The sequence below is a fragment of the Lemur catta genome, chromosome 10 (genome assembly GCF_020740605.2).
Source record: "Lemur catta isolate mLemCat1 chromosome 10, mLemCat1.pri, whole genome shotgun sequence".
Classification (NCBI taxonomy): domain Eukaryota; kingdom Metazoa; phylum Chordata; class Mammalia; order Primates; family Lemuridae; genus Lemur; species Lemur catta.
In genome coordinates, this window is record NC_059137.1 from 28,782,299 (window position 1) to 28,807,368 (window position 25,070).

The window sequence follows — 25,070 nt, forward strand, 5'->3', positions numbered from 1 at the left end:
CTTCACAGAAACATCAATATGGGCAACTATCCACACTCAGAAATACCTTCCAAGAGCTAACAAATCCAGGTGAGAGATTACAACACTTGGGTGTAGCACAGAAATAAGAAATGACAAATTGAAGAGGGTAAGAAGGACAGTTTTATATTACCTGTATCACCCCTCCCCCAAGCCCTGACAGGATAGTGCAGAGAGGAGAGAACTACCCCCATGTAGGGGAAAAAGAGAGAAGTAAGTACCAGGCTTTGCCATGAACCCCAGCACCAGGCTTGCTTCACTGAAACTCAGTGCCAGACCTCCAGGTCCACCCAAGAGCTAGGCTGGTGCCAAGAGGCCCAGTTCCTAGGCTTACCCTCTTAGATTTAGGCTCCAGGCCCACCCATGGCTCTAGACCAGCTCCAGGCAGCAAGCCAGCACCCTTGGACCCAGCCTCCTGGCCCACCCCTAGCATCCAGCTGGCCCCATTGGCCCCAGGCTCCAGACCAGGCACAGCACCAGGGTAAGAGCCCAGAAATAAATTCACATGTTTACAGTCAATTGATCTTCAACAAATGTGGTGAGAACACTCAATGGGAAAGAACAGTTTCTTCAATAAATGATTTTGGGAAAATTGTATATCGGCATGCAAAAGAATGAAATTGGACACTTATCTCAAAAGTATATACAAAAATAAACTCATGAATTAAAGACTTAAACATAAGGCCTGAAACTATAAAACTACTAGAAGAAAACAGTGGAAGCCTCTTGACATTGGTGTGGGCAATGATTTTTTTTTTTGGATATGACTCCCGAAGCATAGTCAGTCAACAAAAAGCAAAAATATACAAATGGGATTGTGTCAAACTAAAAAAACTTCCACACAGCTAAGGAAACAATCAATGGAGTGAACAGACAACATACAAAAGGGAATAAAATAGGCTGGGCGCGGTGGCTCACGCCTGTAATCCTAGCCCTCTGGGAGGCCGAGGCGGGTGGATCGCTCAAGGTCAGGAGTTCCAGACCAGCCTGAGCGAGACCCGTCTCTACTAAAAATAGAAATAAAAATTATCTGGACAGCTAAAAATATCTATAGAAAAAATTAGCCGGGCATGGTGGTGCATGCCTGTAGTCCCAGCTACTCAGGAGGCTGAGACAGTAGGATCGCTTAAGCCCAGGAGTTTGAGGTTGCTGTGAGCTAGGCTGATGCCACAGCACTCACTCTAGCCCGGGCAACAAAGTGAGACTCTGTCTCAAAAAAATAAAAAAATAAAAAAATAAATAAAAAAAGGGAATAAAATAATTGCAAACCATACATCTGATAAGCTGTTAATATCTAAAATGTGTAAAGAACTCAAACAACTTAATAATGATAAAACAAATAACCAGCCTAAAAATGGGCAAAAGACTTATGTGGACATTTCTCAAAAGAAGATGTACAAAAGGCCAATAGGTATATGAAAAAATGTTCAGCTTCACTAACCATCAGAGAAATGCAAATTAAAACCACAATGGACTATCACATCATACCTATATAAATTGATTTTATCAAAAAGTTAAAAGATAAGTGTTGGAGGGTGTATGGAAAAAGGGAACCCATATACATGGTTGGTTAGAGTGTAAGTTAGTACAGTAATAATGGAAAACAATTTGGAGGTTCCTCAAAAAATTAAAAGCACTACCATATGATCCAGCAGTTCCAATTCTGGGTGTATATTCAAAGGAAATGAAATAAATATGTTCAAGAGATATCTGCACACTTATGTTCATTACAGTATTATTCACAATAGCCAAGATGTGGAATCAACCTAAGTGTCCATTGACAGATGAATAGATAAAGAAAATGTGATATGTATACACTATGTCATTCTATTTAGCCTTATAAAAGAAGGAAATCCTATACTTTGCAGCAACGTGGATGAACCTGGAGAACATTATGTTAAATGAAATAAGCCAGATCATAGATAAGTCCATGTTCTCACCTTTTTGTGGAATGAAAAAAAAATTGAGCTCATTAAAGCAGAGAATAAAATTATGGTGGTTACTAGGCGCTGGGGGTGGGATGAGAAATGGGGAGGTGTCGGTCAAAAGGCACAAAGTTTCAGTTGGGATTAATAAATTCCAGAGATCTGTTGCATAGCATGGTGACTATAGTTAATAATAACTTATGTTATACTTAGAAATTTCTAAGAAAGTAGATCTTAAATGTTCTCACCAGAAGAAAATGACAAGAATATGAGGTGATGGATATGTTAATTAGCTTTATTTAATTATTTCACAATGTAGCAGAACTTGACATTGTACACCATAAATATATACAACTATAAATTATTTGTCAATTATATCTTAATAAACTGGGTAAAAAATAAAATTATATAAATATGTTAATTTCCAAGAAGGGCTAAATAGTCACTGAGTCTGTATCAGACAGAACTTCTGGAACAAATAAAACAAGCAAATGTGCAAAGTTAAAGAATGAGTTGAGAAATGTATATGAAAACTCTAAGATTATTCAGTTATCTAGTACTGATATTTTAAGTTTTGGCAAGTGACAAAACATGAAGTCAAAAAATGTACTATCTCGTATTCCTGATAGCAACTTTCCTTGAGCTAAGCAAGACCATGTTTATTAATTTATTTTTTATATTCTACCTTCCTATGAAAAGTATTTAGGATGATTAAAACTAAGGAAGTAATGCAAGGTGATATTATTTAAGCCATAGATAAGACTTAAAGCTTGGAAATAGAAAGATTTGAAGATGAAGTTAATACCTTTTAGGAGACTGAGAAAATGCACATATCCCTATTTTGTGGAAGTAGAAATAGAAAGAACAGAGTAGGTTCTTGCAAAATGGGAAACTGAGCTGTGGCTATAATAAGCACATTTAATTGCTATGTTATATATAATCTGCATAAATTATCTTAAAGTTAATCATTAGAGTCAATTTTTTTCATTTGATAAAAATTGTATTAGAGATGATATCACTTGACCATAACAATACATCTAGTTGGTGAGAGATCTGATTAAATAGAGGTCTAGCTGGATCCAAAGCACAAATTCTTGCCATTACACTTTGTCCATTAGGTAAATAAGGAAGCAGATACAATTAACCAGAATTTTATAACTATTTTACTCTTTGAAAATGACTGTGATTTAAATTCCTGAGGATAAGGTGTTTATGAATCATGAGTTACCTCACTGTACAAAGTTCTCAGTTATACAGTATTACAAATGACAATTCTAAAGTTGTTTATTTTCATTTTTAGGACTAACATTCAGAGAGTTTTTGCCTGTATATGTTGTATATTCTTATAAATCTCATATTCAGTGACCACTTCTAGTCAGGAGAAAGACACTGCATCAAAGCTAATTGTTATCTCCTTCACAGACATTAATAACATTGCAGCCTAATGGCATTAGAGATGATGAATTTTGAGATCTTACAGCCCCAGGGTATCAGAAATGATGTATGATACACTGGCCTTGCAATAGTTTTTTTTAAGTTTTAATTTGAGGTTTAAAAAAAAAACAAGCAAAAAGGCTTGGCATTTGAAAGCAACTAGATTCTTATCCGTTATTAATTCATATAGGAAAAACAGCTATGATGGCAGAGGCCAGATACTTATACCCAAGCTATAAATATGGATGAATAATTCATTTTTATATTAATTTTGAATTTATAGCCTAACTGGTTGAACTCTATTTTTTCTTTTCCCCGAAGGGCATGCACCAGACAAAATACTGCAGTGTCAACAGTCCAGAAAGACATAAAGTACTCAGTAAGCAAAATGAGATTTACTATAAGCATATTTATCTTCTTTGAATGACCCCCTATTTGTATTCTCCTTCTTATGGCTTACTAGAAGGTTCTGGAAAATCATGTGTTTTTTAAAGATAACTTTAAGTATGAGGAAGTATTTACCTCTGCATTAGGCAGCATGTGATTTGAGAGCTACCCTAAGGTCCATATGTCCCCAAATATTGTCCTCCTCAACATATTACTGAGTCCTTAATTATGTACATTGTCTCCTGATATTCCTTATTATAATTCAACTGTATTTTCCTATAACTCTCAACTTCTCAGTCTAAGTCAGACAACAAAAGTGATGGTTGAAACTTGGAATTTATTCAAGGAGGTCTTTGGGTGTTCTCTTCTGAGATTATTTAACTTTGAGACTTTGGGAGGGGCTCATTCCAATGAAAAGGTTATTCATATAACAAATATTTCCTGAGTAGTCATTGTAATCTAGAATGAATAGGCCAATCAATTTGGGGCTACCCCTGTTGCCCAATGGATGCATGTGTGTACCAAACATAAAACTCAGTAAGTGTATCATACATACTCTGTTTGCCTGAGACAGATTATACATCAATGAAGAATTGACTAACATCAAACAAACAAACAAAACCAGTTTACCCCCTAGCTGTGGAGATGAATGGAAGTCTGAGGTGGCATCCTCTGGGGTTGGCCTAGCCCCAAATTGGCATATTGAAGTCATTGGGTCATTAACATCCAGTATGGCCTAACATATATACTGATTTCTACTGTAATGCATTCTTGTTACAGCTTTGCCATATGATTCCTGATACAGAAATCCCACTCATGATTCACATATTTAAGGAATTATTCCTTTTTAATATTGGGATACTCAAACTTCATCCAGTCATAAAACAGAACACCCTTTACACCAAAGCAACCCAGTGCTTGACCACTGAACATTGGATCTGAGGGTTACTCTAGGCCCCTTATTAATAGAAAGTTCAAATGTTACTAGTGAGCTGTGCATTCTACTTGTCTAATGCTATACATGGCTTTGTACACAGCCATTTTCTACAAGAGTACATCTGTGTCCTTCCGGGTGTAGGAAGGGTGGGATGATGCCTGGACTACTCCAGTTCCTTCCCACATTGTTGTTTTTTTTATCCTCTTCTCTGATTCTTTTGAATGATTAGGAAGATTGGAATTCATTATGTGCCAAGAGGTGGTCATTGCTGTATCATCTGGTTGGCATTGGTGGTCATAATCATTACCTCCATCCTATTTAATGAAATGTTGGGTCTTGTCTAATGGCACTTTGCTGGTTGTCCTCACCCTGGTTAGGAAGAAAATAAGTATTTTTTGACTGCTCTAGGACTGTGGAGATGGGAAAGTATGGTGGTGATGGGCACTTGATACCTCCTCACCTGGTAAAAGAACTCCGGAAATCATAAGATGCTAGGTTTGAGGAGAGGATAGTGCAGAATTGCCATTAAGGCTGCCACAGTTTCTTTGAGGTATATCTCACTAATTTACCCTCTTTCTATAACCAGTCAGGCTTCTGGATGCAACAAAAGGAGAGCTGGGAGCCATTCTAGCATCTCCTAACAATCTGCTTGACAATTCCCAGTCTTTTAACACCACCCAGTACCAGCTGACGAAACAGTCAACTAATTTGAAGACAAGCTGCTTAGCAGGATATTTCCTTTTGCCAATTAAAGGTCTCTCTGGTTACTCAAGGAAACTTGGAAACAATGCTGCAGGCTGGTTAAACTTTTGTCTGCTTCCTTGCTGCAGCTGTAAATGTGTGTCTTGTTCAGCTTCATGACTCCTGTGCCCACCGATGGGGAAGATAAGCACTGACTGGTATACCTTGGAACAATCCATGACATTTTTCTTTTCCAGACTGGACAAAGTGTCCCATCTTCCTTCTTATGTGAACAGCTGGCCTTTTGTGTTCTATTATACTTTGTCTCCATATGACCTATATCTAGGGAGTGTTCACCTGGCCTCTGAGGTTTTTCAGGATTCTTTGTTACAAGCACTCCATGGTATGATAACAAAGGAACAAACTTGCCAGGTTGAGGGGGAATTATTAGTAGTAGACTGTATTCTACAACTTTGCCTGCAACTTATTCACACTTAGGGCAATGGAGGGGTGAGAATTAAGCTAACAATAAAGATACAGAATGTATCAACCACATTAGATCAAAAAGCCAGTGAAACTGCACCAGATTAAGAGTTTTCAGCTCATTAATGTAGGTTATTCTTAGTGTAGGTGGGTCAGGTTAGTTTGAGACTACAGAATCATTCTCAACTGTGTTGGGCAGCCAAGATGGCATTAGTGTCATGGTAATATGATGTGAGGCCATACAAGGTAGAACAATCTATTTCTCACATAATGGGGCAGGCAGAATGGTTCTCAGTATTTTAGTCAGCACCCTAGGACATGGCTCTCTCAAGCCCTGATTTAGGGGAGGAGTTCTAGTGCTACTTGTGGACTGTCGTAACTGGTCTTTAGTATCTCCAAATAATGTCACAAGTAGCCATACAGTCCGTATGGTTTGAAATGGTAGAAATGGTTAAGAAGGACTGTGTAAAGCCGTAGGATATACTTTAGAATGAGTGTTTACTAAGAGGTGAAGAAATTTTTTGAGACTTATCTTCTGTAGACTACTACCTTAAAAAGTAGATAGTCTTCTCTAAAACAGGATAAATTTGGTAATTAAACCCACCACGCATACATTTTTGCTACAGCTTAGTGTTCATTTAACTTTTTTGATAGAATGCTGAGATGGCAGAATAGACCTGGAGGTGGACAAAATATAACCATATCATATAGTTAAAAATGAAAATCTTGGACTCATGCTCCTTGCCATGCAGAAGAGAGAGGAGTGTTCTTCCAGCCATGCAGTTTTTTAAGTGCAACATCCCAGGAGACTGATGTCTGTGTGTGCTACATTTTTGTCCTCTGTGCTCCAGAGTGCAATAGGCTATCTTGAAAACAAAAACTTACAACTCCTGAATCTTGTCAGCTTCCCCCAATGGACACTTTAGATACCTGCTGGACAGGTGACACTTTTAGAAGCTACAATTCTAATTATGGACAACTCTGTTTACTATGAGATAAACAATAATTTATTAACAGTACTTAGAACCCTTCTGAAATAATATGAACATAATTTGATAATTGAAGTCTACTTGATTCTTTTAACATGATTCTCTAATAAGAATTGTTTCTTTGTGATTTTCAAGAACCTTTATTCCTATCTACAGAAAGTGTGAATAATCCCCCAAAAGAATTCCAAGGAACTGATGCAGTTGAAGTATAAGAAAAAATAAGTAATTTATTTTCTAGGTGAAAGTCTGTTTATGTTTGGCTTATTGAAAAGGGTAAATATAGTCCTTTCGGAAAAGTGTTTAGTTGAGATTGATTTAGTCTGTTTTGTTCTTATTTTAAAATTTCTCACTACCTGTGACTCTGTAGGAAAATAGAGTGAGGAAATACCAAAAGGAACTCATCCTATGAATGGAAAAAAAAGCCAATTTCCATTGGCATAGGTATTATCTCATCAAAAGAATGTGGAGAAGCAAATAATCCTATAAAATAGAAGTTCCGAATTAAAATGGCATCCCACTGTCCATCCCTGAGCCTATTATCCTAATTTCTCATCATCTCACACAAATATTGATGAAACCTGACAGAGCTGATATTTGTAATCATTTTAGAAGTGTTTTAAATCAATTTTTAAAATTCCAGTGAATATTTAATAGAAAAAAATAGGATCACAGCATAAACTAGCAATTCAAGAAGAAATATAAATTGGGCAAAAAATATTAGGAAAATGCTCAGTCTCACACATAGACAATGTAATAATCAACAAAATGAGAACCAAGTACAAAGTTGCCATCAAATTGGCAAATTGGCTAAAAAATATACCATTTGTGGGAGAGAAGATAATGACAGGTACATTCATCCACAGCAAGTGCTACTCTAAGTTAGAGCAATCTTATAGATGTTCATAATATATAATTTTTAATATTAAAGGTTGAAGATCTTAAAAATTTGACTAAGTTATTTCACTTTTATAAGTTAATTCTAAAAAATTTGGTCAAATATTTAATTAAAAGAAAATTAATATTATAATAATATGATTATAATAATGGAAAACATAGACCAATGTTAATAAGGGGAGAGTTAGATAAATATCAATATGGAATTAATGCTTCCTATAAAATTGTGGTTTTCAAAAACAATGACATAAGAAAATGTTTATGTAACATTAATTTAGATTATAAAATTATATACCTTATTCGAGTTTTGTCAAAAATGTAGATAGATGTAAGAGTCAAAAAGGAGATTTAAAATATGAAAAGTAGTTAAATTTAAGTGTTGAGATTATGTCTGTATTCTGGATCTGTTTTTTCCATATTTTAAAAGTTATCTATAATGAGCCAAAATTTGTTTTGCAGTAAGAAATCAAATGAGAAAAAAAGTAAAAATAGGCATTTAATATTAGTCATAACTATTTTCTGACCTCTAGTGGCTTCTTTTGGGGTCTTGTTGAGGTGGGTTTCAGGCAGGATGAGGATGGTATTAATAAAGAGCTTTGATGTATAAAATGGGGCATGAACCAAGAAAAAAGAAGGAAGGAATGTTTTCATATCTGGTTTAGGTTGAACAGAGGAGCAGATAAACACTGAGTTTCAGTTTATATCTAGTATGGGTGTCTGGTTATTTTGATCAGGACTAAGTGACTTTAAGAACTATATAAAATTTCTTAAACAGACTCCTTACAGTTCCTATTTTTATTTTCCTCTATAAGTTTGCCATGATTTTCCCTTTTAATGTGAGCAAGCTGTATACTTATCTTTCTGGTGTTTTAGGAGACAAGAATGTTAAAAGGACACAAAGGTGAACCTTTAAGATGGGACAAATCAATCCTGATTTTTACTTTCTTCTCTCACTCAAGAGCTGTGAAGTTTTGTGCAGCAGAGAGTAACGTGTACATAGCTGCTCCTACATAAAAGCTTTGTAGCTCTTTCAGGTGTTTTTATTATGCCTATGTCATAGAAGCATCTTAGATTTAATGAGATATGTGTAATTTTATTGGCCTGGATATGTGCTTGAGGGTTTCTTTAGCTAAAATACAACATTGGGACCAGTCATGGTTGAATGTCTCACTTGATTGAAAGTTTCTGGGAATAGGATTACAAAAGGATAGGGACAGAATTGGTGGCAGCTGCTTTACATTACAAAAGAAGGGAGAACTAAGTATGTGTGGACCTAGTCTGAATGTGGGAAGAAAATTGGGATTTAGCAAAGAGGAGATATTTGTAGTTCCTTACACTGTCCTTGCAGCAAATCAAGATTTTGTGGGCCCTGCAACTTATAAAATTTAGGGGCCCTCTTTAAATAAAAGAATATAAATTATGACTACATATGAAATTAAATAAGAAAGTTAAAATTTATTTTGAAAGAGCAAAGAAATCACAATAATTGACAAATTTTCAAAGGCTTAAAATAATAAATCCTCCACAAAATAAAAAAATTATGAGTTAACTACCTCTGCACCTTTACCATGTCTTTTTCTGAATGTTTTTGTCTGTATCTTCTTTGATCACAATAATTTTATAACAATATCTTCTCTTGGGAGAATAGACAATAAGCCTTTCTTCTAGCATGGTCATTCAAAAATGTCTTTATTATTAATAAAATTTAGAAAGTTTCAGCTTCAAAACTTATCATTGATGATGCTCTAAAGATTTTGTTGTTGTCAAAGTTTGGAAAACCTTTATTGAGTTTCTTTCATATATGAACTCTTATAATGTACTCATTGTTTCCTGTATTACTGCAGATTTGTGCTTTACAAACATGGGGCTTCTAAAAAATTGTATTTTGCATGATTTCCATCAATAAATAAACAATTAATGTGTTCATAATTATATAAACTGAAAGTTTATATAATTTTATATAAATTTTATTTAAAATTTTTATATAGAATTTATTTTATATAAAGTTCATTCACAGTAAGAGAGAACTTCTGTTTGAAATGGGCTTTGATGACAATTAATCTTCTGTTTAAAATTTTACATAAATTATGACTGGAAGAGTTTTCTACAGACTCAATTCTGGCTCCAGATATTTCAGTTCATTTTTTGCTCTCCACACTGTTATGCTTCCGGTGCTGGGTATCATGGATCATATTCATATTATAATATCATTCTGCTTCTGGATCTTCGTGACACAATCAGGGTAAGTTGGCACACTGGGCAGTAGCAATATTCTGGAATCCATTTCTATACCAATGGACAGTTATTAATATCTTAACTATGAACAGAAGTGGCTCTACATTATGAAGTACATACATATATATATATATATGTGTGTGTGTGTGTGTGTGTGTATGTGTGTATGCATGTGTATACACCTGCATACACACATACATAACACCAAACCCAAACTAATACAAAATCCTTTTATCCAGACTCCAAAAATGTTCTGGTTATTCCAGAGGTAGAAAGGTTGTAATGAAGGAAAAGACAATAGGAGTGGAATTCTTACCTATAGCTAGAATATCCTACTTTTGAAAACTTTATTAAAAACATATGACCGTGTGAATCCAATGCTAGGGCCCCTCCAATGGCCTTGGAAAGGGCTCCTTCAGTTGAGGGGACCTGAGGCTTAAGCTTCATTAGCTTTTTGGTAAATAGACCTCCATGTCCTGTAATCATGTTTTAGAAAAAAGGAGAATTAAGAAAGCTCGATGCTGTATCCTTTGGATGAACAGTACAGCTAGGACAAAGGCATGCCTGCAGTTTTCAAGTAAGAATTCCAAATTACTGTTAAGGGTGACAGATACTAAAAAACCAATTAGTATGATGGCAGTGATAATGAAAACTCTTAATGAAATACATGTAATAGAAATCTATGTGTCTTTTCTCAAAAATATAGTTACACTGGATATCATTAAACATTTTAAATCTATTTAGTTCATTTATAACTTCATTCATTTTCAGTACAGTCTCTTTTCAAAAAAATAAAGACTTTTGGGAAGTGATTTACACTATTATTAAAAATACAAGTATCAGCTTACGTTTTATGTGGCCAGCTTTCAGACTCTTTTTGTTACAAGGACATTTAGTCTATGCTTCTTAATTCCTTCCTAAGAAACTTTTAAAATGATTTCAGTTAATTGTTTAATAAGGGTTTTAAATACCTCTCAAGAATACTGTCTTTTCTGTAGTTCCATTCATTGATGTGTAACTCACTACTAAAAATATTTCAAATTCCAAAGCTACTATATATTCATGAAGTTATATTTTTGTCTAGAAGGATTGGTGGAAAAAAGAATTAGTGAATTAGAGGTTAGGTTAAAGTTGTTGATGAACTGTAAAGTTCATCAACAATACTATTCTGCTTTTAATCACATTTCACATAATCCTAGATAAAATCTACATTAATTTTAACCACCTGAAAAGAGGACTCCAATGTTTTCTTATTTCCTATATTGCCTTTTATTATATTAATACTCCTCCTATGTGCCACTTACTGTGGTCATCAAAAATGGATAGAACCCTGCAAAGTTATCAAATCATTGTAAGCAGGACTATGTTTTATTTGCTATTGTATTCCTTGAGCCTAGCACAGGGTCTGAGAATCAGATAAACATTGTTTGTGTTGTTGGAGGGTAATGAAGCTGATTCATAATAGAATCTGGTTTTAGAATGCCCCTTGGAAGAGAAACTGTCTTTGTAAAGTAAAATATCTCAGTAGGCAACTGTGACAGTGGGTTGGTACTTCTAAAGATAGAGCCAGGAGGAAGCCAAAGAGCCCAGAATACAGTATTCTCTGCTAAAAGTGAACAAAAATTTTGGGGGTGGAGGATGCTTAAACTAGGGAGGAGAAATAATTAAACCAAGGAACAGATGACATTCAAAAGTAAAGTAGGAGGCTGGACCTAACTGGAAGAGATGACTAGTGGAATTTCCATGGGGGTAGTGGGAATGGTCCAGGCACTAGGAAGAATTAGTTATATTAATATAAATCATCCGTGTGTTGATATTTGAAGTGAAGTCGTTTAACATTCCCCTACCTCAATTGTTTAATAGAGTAGCTACATCTAGACTTGAAACAGTGCATTTTGGGGAGTAAATGTGTAAGAGCATCGTCCAGCAGGATATAGTGCTGCAAATGGGCAGCACACATGGGAGGAAAAAGGAAGAAAAGAGATGAAGAATTGATTGGAAGAAAAAAATCAGAGCAGGACGTACTAATAAGACAAACAAGTTCCTCCCCTACTCTAAAAATCCTTGGCAGGAGATGCTGATTTTCTCTTTTCATGTAGGATGGAACCAATTTTATTTGTTAACAAGGACAAGTTGATTCCAACAAACTGGAGGATTTGAGGATATTGCATGTATTGAAATAGGGGTTAGAAATGTTCAGAATTAATTGAACTGAGAATATTGTCTCTGCCTTGAAAGAGCTTGAAGGCTAATGATTGAGAGATGCCCATAGGCAGTTTAATAAATTCTGCGATGGAAGTATGATCAACATGCCCTGTGAACACAGACAGAAAAAGTGTTGTTACACTTTACCTACTGGGTAGGAACATCAGGAAGACTACACAGAGGAAGGACTCCATGAGTGAGGATTTCTCTGAAGAAAAATGGGGAAAGGCATTCTGGGGATAAGAAACAAAGAGTGCAAAATCATGGAAATATAAAAGAGCAAAGTGCATTGGGGAACTGAAAAGCAGAGAAAAAACTGGATGACACCAAGTGAGAAGATGAAGAAGACATTGGAGAAATGGCTGATTACAATTGTCTACACTCAGCTAGGAAGGTGAAATTCTTACTTCCATTTCTTGACTTTTTTCCTGAAAAGCCATTGGATGTATGTTTTGCAATAAATTTTATAATCTGACCCAATTTGCACGGTTCTTTTCAGGGCTTTGCCTGTCCTGTTTTATATCAATGTTTCATTCACAAAAGACACAATGACAGATTATTTTCACTTGTCCATCCATTCCTAGAGCTACAGGTAGATCTATATTCCACTTTCTGCTCTAGCAAATGAAATAAAGATGCAGTGAAACAGCATATGCGAAGAATGTTACAGGAAATCTATAATGCTGATAAAACTTCTAGGTTTAGCAGAAATCAGCCAATTGAGAGTTTTTATTTTATTATTTTTCCTGGCAAAACAAATTATTTATTGTGAAACTAGGATAAACCTCAAATGAAGTGAATAAAACAATGCAGAAAGTTTTATTGAATTTTTTCTAGCTAGGCAGGTTTAAAATATACTTTTTTGTTGTTTTTCTAGGAGGTGATTCTGAGACTCACTGAAGGAGTGTTACACATTCTTAACACTTCTTTGAAACTAGTAAATCACAGATTTTATCTGCAGGTTCAAAATAAAATTCATTCTTCATGACTCATCTCCACTACCACCTCTTCTGTACGGCTGTGCTTGGTTCTATTCTATTCCATGTAGTTCTGTATGGCTGACCAGGTAACCCAGATTTATTGACTGGACAGAGATTCTAGGAATTTTTATTAGAAGCTTAAAAGCCTTTTGGGAGGCAACTCATTCTAAGGTAAGAGAGCATGAAGGCACAGAAATTTGGTGTGGTCATTGGGCTAGTTTGGGACGGTAGAAAACAAAGTACATGATTCTGAATATATCACAGCTTGCATGGATTCATAATTGAAACCTAAAGTGAGGAAAATTAAAATACCTGCATAAGAACATTTAAGAAAAAGAGTTAGCTGGAAAATGAGAGTCCAGTGTTTAACGGTATTAATATTGAGGCTTTAATAATGAAAAAAAATCAGGAAAAAAAGCTCATAGTTCAGATTTTAGGTATGTCCTACATCTAGCAACAAGGGGGCTCAGAGCTGATACTAATAGACAGTAAAGCCTCCTCCTGCCATTAGTAGAAACAGGGAACCCTTTGCATGCTTTTCCTCCTCCCTCCCTCCCTTCCTTTTCTTTCCTCTCTTTTTTTCATTCTCTCTCTCTTTTTCCTTCCTTCCCATCCTTCCTTCTTTCTTCCTGTCTTAGTCCATTTAGTGTTGCTATCAAGGAGTATTTAAGGCTAAGTAATTTATAAAGAAAAGAGGTTTATTTGGCTCATGGTTTTGCAGGCTATACAAGAAGCACATGTACTGAGATCACATGGCAAGAGAGAAAGGGGTGGTGCCAGGCTCTATTTAACAACTAGCTCTCTGAGGAATTTTCCCAGGAACTAATAGATTGAAAACTCACTAAGCTTCCCGCCCCCACCAGGGAAGGTGTTAATATATTAATGAAGGATCCACCCTCATGAGCCAGACACCTCCTGTTAGGTCTAACACTGGAAATTAAATTTCAACATGAGGTTTGGGGAACAAACATGCAACTATAGCACCTCCCTTCCCCTCCTTACCTCTTTCCACGCTCTTCTCCTTTTTCTCCCTCTGTCTCTGTTTCTCTCTCTCTTCTCTGATGAACCTGACAGAAACCTATTTGAGTTAGCTTAGGAAATTGGGGGAATTTATCAGAAAGGTGCCCAAGGTATCTCAGTGAATGGTTAAGTAACTGCAGGGAAGGCAGAAGTGAAACTGGACATTGGGTACAGCTCTTACCAAGGAAATTAATGAGGCCAGTATCTCTCTAGGCCTCTTCTGTCTTCTTCTTTCTCTCTTCCTATTATACTTCATTCTCCCATGATGCAAATTGGGAGTGTTCTACATGACAGACAGTGTGGCTGTTGAAATCTCCAGGGCCTCATCACCTGTTTCTCAGGAAAAACTGAACCTTGCTTAATCTAGTGTCAAATTACAGAATCCAAATAGAGGGTTAGTTTGAGTTAGGTAACCACCACCAAGAAAATCATGTAGCCACAGAATAGGGAGTTGGGGATGCTTTTAAGAATGTACAACCTTTCAGAACTCATGTTTAGTGCTAGAATAGAAGCATTTCTTTTCAGGAGAGAGGCAGTGTTTCCAAAAGAAAAGAAAAGATTGACAGGTAAACATGAGAACTGACTTTTACTAAAGCAAGCATATAGCAGGCTTTGTCACCATTAGCATGGATGCAGATACTCTTAACCTCTGTCATTGGCTGCCTTAACACGAACACCTAGGGCTTTTGTTGGCACTGGCATTAGTGGGTACCAGCAGACATCAATATAGGACTAAAGCTTTTAAATAGTTATTGACAAGATATAGCACCATAGTGAGCTAGAGCAGAGGAAGAGGAAAACAGTATGTGCTATTGTAGTAAACAAGGTTACTGGGAACTCTGAACCACAGGGGAAGTATCTGAATGTGGATTAAATTGCTGCAGAGCACATGGTGATGAAGCCAAATAGATTGGTAAAATGCCCTTATTTATACTTTAGGTTGGTATGGCCTGGGAAATACTGACTTGGTATAGTTATAAGCTATGTGACTGTCTACTATTTCAGATGTGAGTCTGTGCATGGATGCTCAATAAAAGGAATATAGTACTGAATTATATTATAGATTGTATCCACCTCAAAATTGTGTATTTCTTAATATTCATCTTCTCTACATGTCTTTTCAAAGTAGTTTAGTTATTTAGTTGTAAAGTCATGGATTGAGTCCATTCAAGATATGTATACATAGTAAGACAGGGACAGTGATTGGAAGAATTGGTCAGGTGATTGTGGGTCTCTATTGTGGCATAAAATTCTCAGGCATGAATCTAGCACCTGTGGTGCTGGAGGGAGAAAGCAACAAAACAGGAAATATAGGTAGAATCAGTACTTAAGATTTAAGAAGTTTATGTCCATGAGTCCATGCTTACCATGACCCACTTTGAAAGATGGGCCACTGAATTGGGCAGCACCTGGCAAGGCAGAGCATATAGTCCTGGAGAGGGAACTAGAGTACTAAGCAATACTTAGCTGGAGTTTAGGAGGAAGGACCAGGGCAGAACTTTAGTCTTATGAATTGAAACAACAAAAGGTAAAGGAGAAAGTTATGACCAAGAGAGCAATTAGATTCTCAGGGATTATCTGCTGAGACATTAAACCTGAATTTCATTGTTAGTGAAGAGATCTCAAAGAGCAATGTGGTGAGCCAGCAACCGTGGCTGGCACAATGTAGTCTTCCTCTTGGAGGGTTTGATTTAAGCTGTACTAGGCCAAACCAGGAAGGGGGTGGTGAGAGCTTGAGGATACTGATCTACTTGCATATATGTCAGGATGAGCACAGAAACTGCAACAGGAAAAAGTTTACAGTTAACTGGGGGAACTGATAGATTGAGCTATACAGACCTAACCCAGCTGCAGAGAAAAACAAGACAAGATTGACAGATAACCTTTTGAATGGAAAGGAAGATGTTGTTTAATGCTGCACTCCCCTTCTTAAATTTTTAAGTTCTTAATTGGAATGAATTAAAACATTGCTCAACAACCATTTGGTGTGATTACATTTCAGAGGTCATATATTATCTAATTCTATGGAGATATATGCATGCCATTTGAAGAGATGAGTTTTGATCTATGCCTCTTTTGAAAAGTGTGGTTCTAGGAGGTCAGTTTACTTTCCCCTTAGAGTAACTGGTTGCTGGTTTCAACACTGCAGCGTTGTCTTGGAAGCATGCTACCAGAAGCACTCTGAAATACGTGGCGTCCTTTGTGGGCAGCTCCCATTGGTATGGTGCAAGAATTGTATTCAATCACTTTGTCAGAACAATGACAGCTGTGAAAAGGAGCCCATAAAGCTATTCATCAAGCTCTGAAACAGCTAGCACTTTACTTGTCTGGAGTTATTTACTAGTGGTTGATGATGACACAGTTGAGTGAGGCAAAAGCTTATGAGGCTTCTTGACTCTGTTTTGGAGAGAAGGTCATTTTGAAAGAGAAAATTATAAAGTCTTCAGTACATCCTAATCTAGCTTTTCATTAATATGGTAAAACACCACCAAAAATAGGGAAAAGTATTTTTCAGAAGGAATGTAGGCTGTGATGTTATAAAAATTTGATTTTGTATCAGTAATGATTCAATCAGAAAGAACCACTAGAATATATAAATCAAAATAATACTATGAGAATAACTAATAGAAACACATTTTAAACTCTGCTCCTAATTAAGATGTAAATCTTTGAGTAAAGGACTTAATGTCTCCATCCTCAGTCATCATCTATAAATACTGAGATTTAGCAAGGTATTTTTTCTTTCTTTGTAATGTTTCTTTTTAAATGTTTCTTTTCTGTTAAATATGTGATTCTCCATTGACTTTATCTTTCCACCAGGTTTGTGAAATCCCCTTTGGGTTAGGAACCTTGACCAATTCTTCTCCTAAATCTCCTTCAGATATAGAAGATTCAGCACAGACTAGCTATCTACTAAAAAAAAAAAAAAAAAAAAAAGAAAGTTCTTAAGTGGAGATTTCTAGAAGAATAATTGATAGATAAACCAACTGTCAGATAGTTTATCATGCTGGTGTTTTGTAGAGTATTAGTAAATAGTATTTAATTAAATATAATGATCCTTAAATATATTCTAATCGTAGGTAGCTTGGAGAAGCTTGCATCTATTGGCGGTCTTGAAACCCACAGAAACACTACACCTGGAAACTTGAGTTTCAGTCCAAGTCAGTTTAAATTTCCATTTTTTAACATAGGAAATGTATGACCCAAGCTTCTAAGAGTTTTAATTAAAAAAAAATCTATCCTGACTTCTAAATTTGGTTTCAGTTAGTAAGAATAAAATATTGTGTACTTCTTTTAGCTGATAGCCATCTGCTACAGAAACATTCAAATGTCAGCTCATCAGAATTTAAAAGGACTTCCTGAACAGAAGTTCACTGAAATTTAAGAAACTTTAATGGAACTTCTGTTGCAAAATGATGCTGTCTTGGCTTTAGGCTAATCCCCCAAACACACCTACAAATCCATCTCCCAAAACGTCTGCTAAAGCTGGTTCTGTTTTACAATTTTTATGGCAAAGGTTAAAATAAGTAATTTCCACAACAGCTGTCGACATACAGTCTGCCTTTGGAGGCTGCTTTCCCTAGAGAATTTTATTTCTTCAAATGTCATAATTAGAATTTCATCTCCAGTGACTAATCAAGGAAATCTGGCAGCAAGATACAGCATGGGTCACATTTTAATTACGAATGCATCTTTCCCATCTGAAGGGCCAGGAGCTTGTTGCTAGTCATGTCACAGGAACTCCTGTGCACTGTGAATAATTAAGTACACTTTTCAGTGGACAGTAGTTGTTTCTTTAAAATTCAGCAAGATTTATCAGAGCATTAACAGACTTCTTGTCACACTGAAAACTGATGGGGTGCAAAGAAGGAGATTTCCAGGCAATTAAAGCAGTGAATTGTGTTCATGTACTTTCATTATCTATGACAGTTGTATATATACAGGAGGATGCTTTCATGTATTCATTTATTAATTTTATTTCTTAACATTTATGGAATATTTACTTCCTTGAACTTATAGTTGGGGAAAAAAGGTAGAACAACACTGTCTTTTCCATAAGAGACAAACTTGAATCTGGTCATAAATTATCATTAAATGAGTGATATAGCCTGGGTGCAGTGGCTCATGCCTGTAATCCTAGCACTTTGGGAGGCAGAGTGGGATGATCGCTAGAGCCCAGGAGTTTGAGACTGGGCAATATGGTGAGATCCCGTCTCTATAAAAAATAATAAACAAAAATTAGCAAGGTGTGGTAGTGTGTGCCTGTAATCCCAGCTACTCAGGATGTTGAGGGAGGAGGATCACTTGAGCCCTGGAGTTGGAGGTTGCAGTGAGCTATGATCAAGCCACTGTACCCTAGCCTGGGAGACAGACTGAGATCCTATCTCAAAAAAAAAAAAGGGAGATATAATGGAGTCATATTTATGGTGCTTTGGGGACACTAAGAAAGAAGTAATTAATTCTGCTTGAAGAGATCAGGAAGGACATGACAGGAGAGGTGCTGTCTCAGCTGAGCTATACAGGATAATAAGCAGGGAGGAATTTGGTAGACTGACAAGGAAGGGGAGGGAATTCCTGACAAAGGGAACTACATCCATAAAAACAAGGAGGTTTGGAGGCACTTGTAGTTAGTGCAGTGAGGATAAAATGCAGAACACCTTTGAGTAAGTTGTAGAAGATGAGCATACAGTACAGGATCAGGGTTTGTTTTAATGCTGGCAGAAATGTAGTTGTTCTGAGCAAGAAATTTGTATTCAAAGAAGGGTTACAGATATAAGACATTGATCCCCTCAGCCCTCCGAAGAGCCAGACAAAAAGTTTGAGTAGCTTCGTCCTCTTATTCCAGAATATCTGTCATTTTCCATTTTTTTCATGAAATGAAAAAGATTGGTGTGTCCATACAATAAACTACTACTTAGTAATATGAAGAAATGAACTACTGAGGCATTCAAGAAAATAGGTGAGTCTCAAAAGCATTTTGCTAAGTGAAAGAAGCCAGAGAGAGAAGACTGACAGAATGTGTGATTACATTTACATGAAATTGCAGAAAATGCAAAACCATAGTGATAGAAAGCAGACTGGTAGTCACCAGAATCCAGAGTTTGAGCTGAGAATATTGACTAAAATGGGGCATAAAGAGACTTTTGGGGGTGATGGAAATGTTCTATATCATGATCATGGTGGTGACTATAAAACTGAACAATTCTCAGAACTCAACAAATCATATTCAAAATTGCTAATTGTACTGTTTATAAATTATAGCCACATCAGAAACTTTGGGTGGGAATGAGTTAACTTCAGAGGTGCTAAGTAAACAATAGCCTTTCCAATAAAAACATCCAGGATGAGGCCACTGAACTGGCTTCCTCAAGCATCTGGAGATGGAGAACCACATTAGCTGACACTCAACAGAATAAGAAATTGGGGGTGACAAGAAGTGATTTTTTCCACTAAAATCTAATTTCTGGACTTTAAGAATGTTTGAGTTTAAATAACATGTACAATAATAAAAACAATAATTTTAATAAAGCACTTCTTATCTGCTTGCCATGTTTTTAAGAGCTACACATATATTAATTCATTTAGTTCTCACAACAGCCCTGTAAATCTGTTATTCTCATTTGTCAGATTAGGAAACTGAAGCACAGAGAGCTTAATTAACTCATCCAGTATCGCAAACCTAGTACATATAAAAACTAGGATTTGAAATCAGGTGGTATGGTTTGGAGTCTGTGCACTTAACCACAAAGGCAGTATATTTGAATTTAAATTTTCCCAGAAATTTAATCATGGGAGGAGTTTATATTCAATCCTGGGACATCTTGATGTTGTTGTACTTTATTACTGGAGCATATTAATATTGTCATTTTATATCATTGCAGAGCCTCTGGTGACCTGTGTAAAACAATGTGGCTGGATGTAATTAGAAAAGGGAATGAATTTTCAGCTTCAAATAGTGTGACACTGGAGTTAATTAATTAAGTACATTGTTCTTATCCATTTCAGTGCCTTCTGATGGACAAAATCAATTCTGACCATCAGAGGTGTAAAGAGTATCCACAAAAGAACAGTAGTTGATATTGTGGAGCTGCTACATGAAGACAGAAATGAGACTTCCCTTATCCCTGCTGAGGAGGTAGTACAGTTGTGTATGATCATAGGTTTAATGAATAAGCTCAGTGGATTAGATGGATAAAATTCAATGGAGAGTATTAAAAGGATCTACTAAAATGTACTACACATGTTTTCATATACAGAGCTCGCCATTAAAGAAGCTCTTCTGGAATAAGCTATTAGATTATTGTGTGATGTTATAGGTCTACATTTCTGAACTGAGTGATGATATAATAATCTACTAGAACATTTGTCAGCACAAGGAATATGTCCTCTGTTTTTTTTTTTTTTTTTTTGAGACAGAGTGTCACTTTGTTGCCCGGACTAGAGTGAGTGCCGTGGCATCAGCCTAGCTCACAGCAACCTCAGACTCCTGGGCTTAAGCGATCCTCCTGCCTCAGCCTCCCTAGTAGCTGGGACTACAGGCATGAGCCACCATGCCCGGCTAATTTTTTTGTATATATATTTTTCAGTTGGCCAGATAATTTCTTTCTATTTTTAGTAGAGACGGGGTCTCACTCTTGCTCAGGCTGGTCTCGAACTCCTGACCTCGAGCGATCCACCCACCTCGGCCTCCCAGAGCTAGGATTACAGGCGTGAGCCACCGCGCCCGGCCTGTCCTCTGTTTTTTATTCTTTATTTTGCCCCAGTACAAGGAAGAAATCATAAATCATTATATGTATACTAAAAATCAAACTTTTCCTCAGTTAAGCTGCCCTAAAGTCAAATCTTGGAGAGTGAACAGAGAGCATTAGCAAGCCAATCTGATCATATGCTTTAATCACAACCTTTAATCTAGCCTTTATCAGTAAAAACAAAACAAAAACAAACAAACAAAAACTCCTATTTTTTAAAATTTTTATTTGGACATCATATGTCTCACTCTTAGAAGGCAAACAGGGGGGGTGTCATTAATGGACTAAACAATAATGATGCTGATGTCATTGTTTTTTTGGTTCTCAGAAAGGTGAAGGCAGAGGAAAATGTTGGTAATAAGAGCGATATGAAAGTTAGGGCAATATAGGGAAAAGAGCAGTCTGTCATACAACCTATACTTTATCCACGTACATAATTCTCTTTTGGTCTTCCTCCTAACATGGTCAACATACACATGTCAGCCTCCATGCCGCCCCCACCCCACCACCAACAAAATATAACAAGAACTTCTACCTTCCAATGACACTGCCACAGCTTTTAAGTTTCACCTATTAAAGCCCAATGCCCAAAGACCACCAAAAATACACTTGTAGTCAAGCAAACTAAGTTTTCTTAACTTGTTGCAGCAAGGAAAACTGCATCCTCTGGTGAAAATAATCTCAGTGAGATGGAGTGAAGATGGTTTTGTTATAGGATCTGGATATGCACTGGATGATTTGCATATCTGCACTTCATTGCGTTGTCAGAAATGGGGGCTATTTGGGGATTGAATATATTAATAATGTTAATTTAAGAAGTGGGACAAATAACGTAGGGCTGTCATTGGTCAGGGAGCATTACTCACTCATACTGGCTCTGGCAAGGGAATGTGGTGGCATAGTGTCCTTGTTTTTGTCTTGTTCAATCTTACCTGATGTTGATATTCTGTGAAATTGCTTATGTTCAGCAAAACACACAACTTACCTGTTGGCTGCCAAGCCAGCTGTCGGTTGTCAGCTGTCAGGTATTGTTGTTTTTGTTTCTCCTTTTTTTTTCTCAGTTCCTTACATCCATTAATTTCTCTCTCCATTCAGCTTGAAGATTTGTTTTCAGGAGAGAAAAAAAGGGACTTGTGTTAGTTATCATTTTATCATCCATGACTGAATTTTAGAGCAGAAACGCTGAGACAAAGAAAAAGAAAATAATATTACTTTTTAAGAAACCACTTATGTGTAAAAATGAAAGTGTATTGGCTATGTATGTGCACAGAACTATAATTTATTGAAGGTACAAACACATTCATATGAATGTTTATAGCTGCATTATGGTTATAGTCACTAATGAGAGTGAGTTATTTGAGGTAAGCAAACATATTAACAAAGTTTCAGAGATAGTTAGGCTTGCATTAACTTGGCTGTAATTATGCTTTTAAATACATAATAATTCAAGAAAAAGGTTATATAAAATATATCAGTAGATTGAAGTATTTTAATTTACTTTTTCATAAATGGAATATTAATAGTTGAGGAAAGTATGATATTTCAAGCATAATGAGGCTAAGCCTTAAATGAAAATTTCATTAGTTTTATCTTTAACAGTATATTGGGAGCACCAGAGATTGCTTTCTACATGTAACATGAGCTTAATGTAGAATTTTCAGTACTTTAATAATTCTCTTTCAAGAGAACTAAATTTCTTTAAGTATAAACTCCTCATTGGCTTTCTGTTTTTGAGCTTTTTATTTATTTATTGTAAAAAGTATATCATGTTATTCCATGTACTTAAATGGTTCCTACAGAAATAGCTATTGGTGTGGGTGTGACTTGATTCTTAAAAGTACAGTGTGGCCATTTTCAAACAATTTATGCAATTAATTTATCTGTACATGAATGTCCATCTACCCATGAATAGATGTTGAGGAAGGAGCCAGTGGTGAAGAAACTGTTCAATTTTCACTACATTTAATTGGAATAAGTGTTTCCCTCCTCCATATACTTTTTCACTGAGAAAGCTTGAACTGCCTTCTTTGAACAATGCTATCCTTATTTCTTCTGTCTAGAGAAATGAGTAAAAAATTGGTGAAAGTAGGGAGAAAAAGAAGGTGATGAGAAGAGAAAGCTAATATCAAAGTCTTTTTCCTGCTTCTATTCAGGCACATTTGTGGTTGGAAATAACTGAAATATTTAGACTGAAGCCTCTGAGTCTTTCTGGTTGAAATGACCAAAATTGCTACATCATTATTAACTAAACTCCAGACTTTATTTGAATTTCACCAGATACTCCATTAATGTCCACTTTATGTTCTAGGATTCAACAAAGGTACTATGTTGCATGCTTTTTCAGTTTTCTCTGGTCTGTGACAGTATCTTAGTCCTCCTTGTTTTCATGACTTTATAATCTTGAGGATGTAAAATGTCCTTCTCATCGCATAATGACAGGGAGTACATGGTATCTACATGACATTACTGATGATATTGCTTGATCATACGGTAAGGTAGTGTTTGCCAGTTTTCTCCACTGTAAAGTTGCTATTTTCCTCTTTCTCTCCTCCATTCCTTGGAACAGAGTCATTAAATCTATCTAGCCCATCCTTGGGTTTATGGTGGGATTAAACTTCACTCCTGGAGGACGAGTATTTCCATATAGTGTTTGGAATTCTTCTGTAGGGATGATTAGTCTGTTCTTCGCTTATTTAGTTATTCAATCATATGTTTATATGAGTATAAACTTGTGGATATTTATTTTATATTTTGGGTTGTAATTCAATATTATTTACATTAGTGCTCAAATTGTTCCAGATTTGGCCATTAGGAGCTCTTTCAGGTTGAATCCTGTGTCCCTCATGTCCAAGAGAAGAAGGAGAAATTTTTTTTCTCTCTCTCTCTCAGTTCTATCCGGACCTACAACTGATTAGATGGTGCCCACTCACATTGAGGGTGGATCTTCCTCTATCAGTCCACTGATTCACATGCCAGTTTCCTCTGGAAACACCCTCACAGACACACGCAAAAGTAATGCTTTACCAGTTTTTTAGGCGTTCCTTTATCCACTCAAGTTGACACCCAAAATTAACCATCAAAGCAGGTAATACATTCAGTAAGCCCAGTATGCCTACAGAATTCATGCTGAATGTGCTTACAGGGAGAATCAGATTACAACTTGTACTTGAAGCTCTCTATCCAGACAGAATGAGGATCAAAGTCTAGATTTTTCTTTAGTGCTACGTTTTGAATTGTAATGAAATATTTTTTGGCTTCCTCTGCAATATATAGTTTCCCAATTATGGTCATTTGTGTGCCTGAATTTGTAAATTTAGTAAATTATCAGTCATGCTGAAAAAAATAATCAAAACAAAGTGTTTATGTTTATATAAATACTGGTGAGGTATGGCTTAAAGACTTTAGGAGCATAGAAGTTTGAACAGCTGCTGTTATTTGTACAAGGATGATTTTCTTATGATAGCTCAAAATACCCTTTACCCATCAATTCTGTAATTATGACAGCAATTATATCTCCAATATCTGGATTTATTATAGTGACTGGCTTTACACAGGATTTATTACTATAAACAACTACTACAATTGTATTGTGGAATGCTGCCCATGATATTTTTATTTTAAATGTTCTGTTTCCCCTCTGTAGAAAGGCAATCTATTTCTTGAAATTGGATAGAATAAATAATAAATGATAATGTTTGAGATTAATAGCCCAAAGGATAAACTATTGTGTGAGCAGAGGGTCTGAAATCTAACTTTTGACTGCCAGCTTGGGTGATGAAGATGAGGTCATAGACTAGAGCTACACTTAGTCAGGATAACAAAGGGTTCCTAAGGTCGGCTGACAGATATATTAACACTTTGATATGCTTCTACTTATAGTTCTGGCTGGCACTGTTCACCCAGGAAGAAAGAGATAGCAGTTTAGTGGGAAAAGTAGTAAGGTGAAATAAATCATGTTCTTTTTTGTCTTTTTGTTGACATATTCTTCCTTTACACGTGTGAGTATAACTCTCTACTGAGTGCCATCATAAAAATGGTTCAAAAAAAATTAAAATTCTCTTGCCAAAAATGAAAAATAAGAAAATCTCAAGAAATAAATAGAATTTATGAAAAGGAACCAAATGGAAATTATA

General features: G+C 36.0%; 1 pseudogene; it reads right to left on the reverse strand.

Annotated features, from left to right (window-relative positions):
* LOC123645670 overlaps positions 1–22,028 on the reverse strand; it is a 40,040-nt pseudogene extending 18,012 nt beyond the window's left edge.
* Between the last annotated feature and the right edge of the window lie 3,042 nt (positions 22,029–25,070).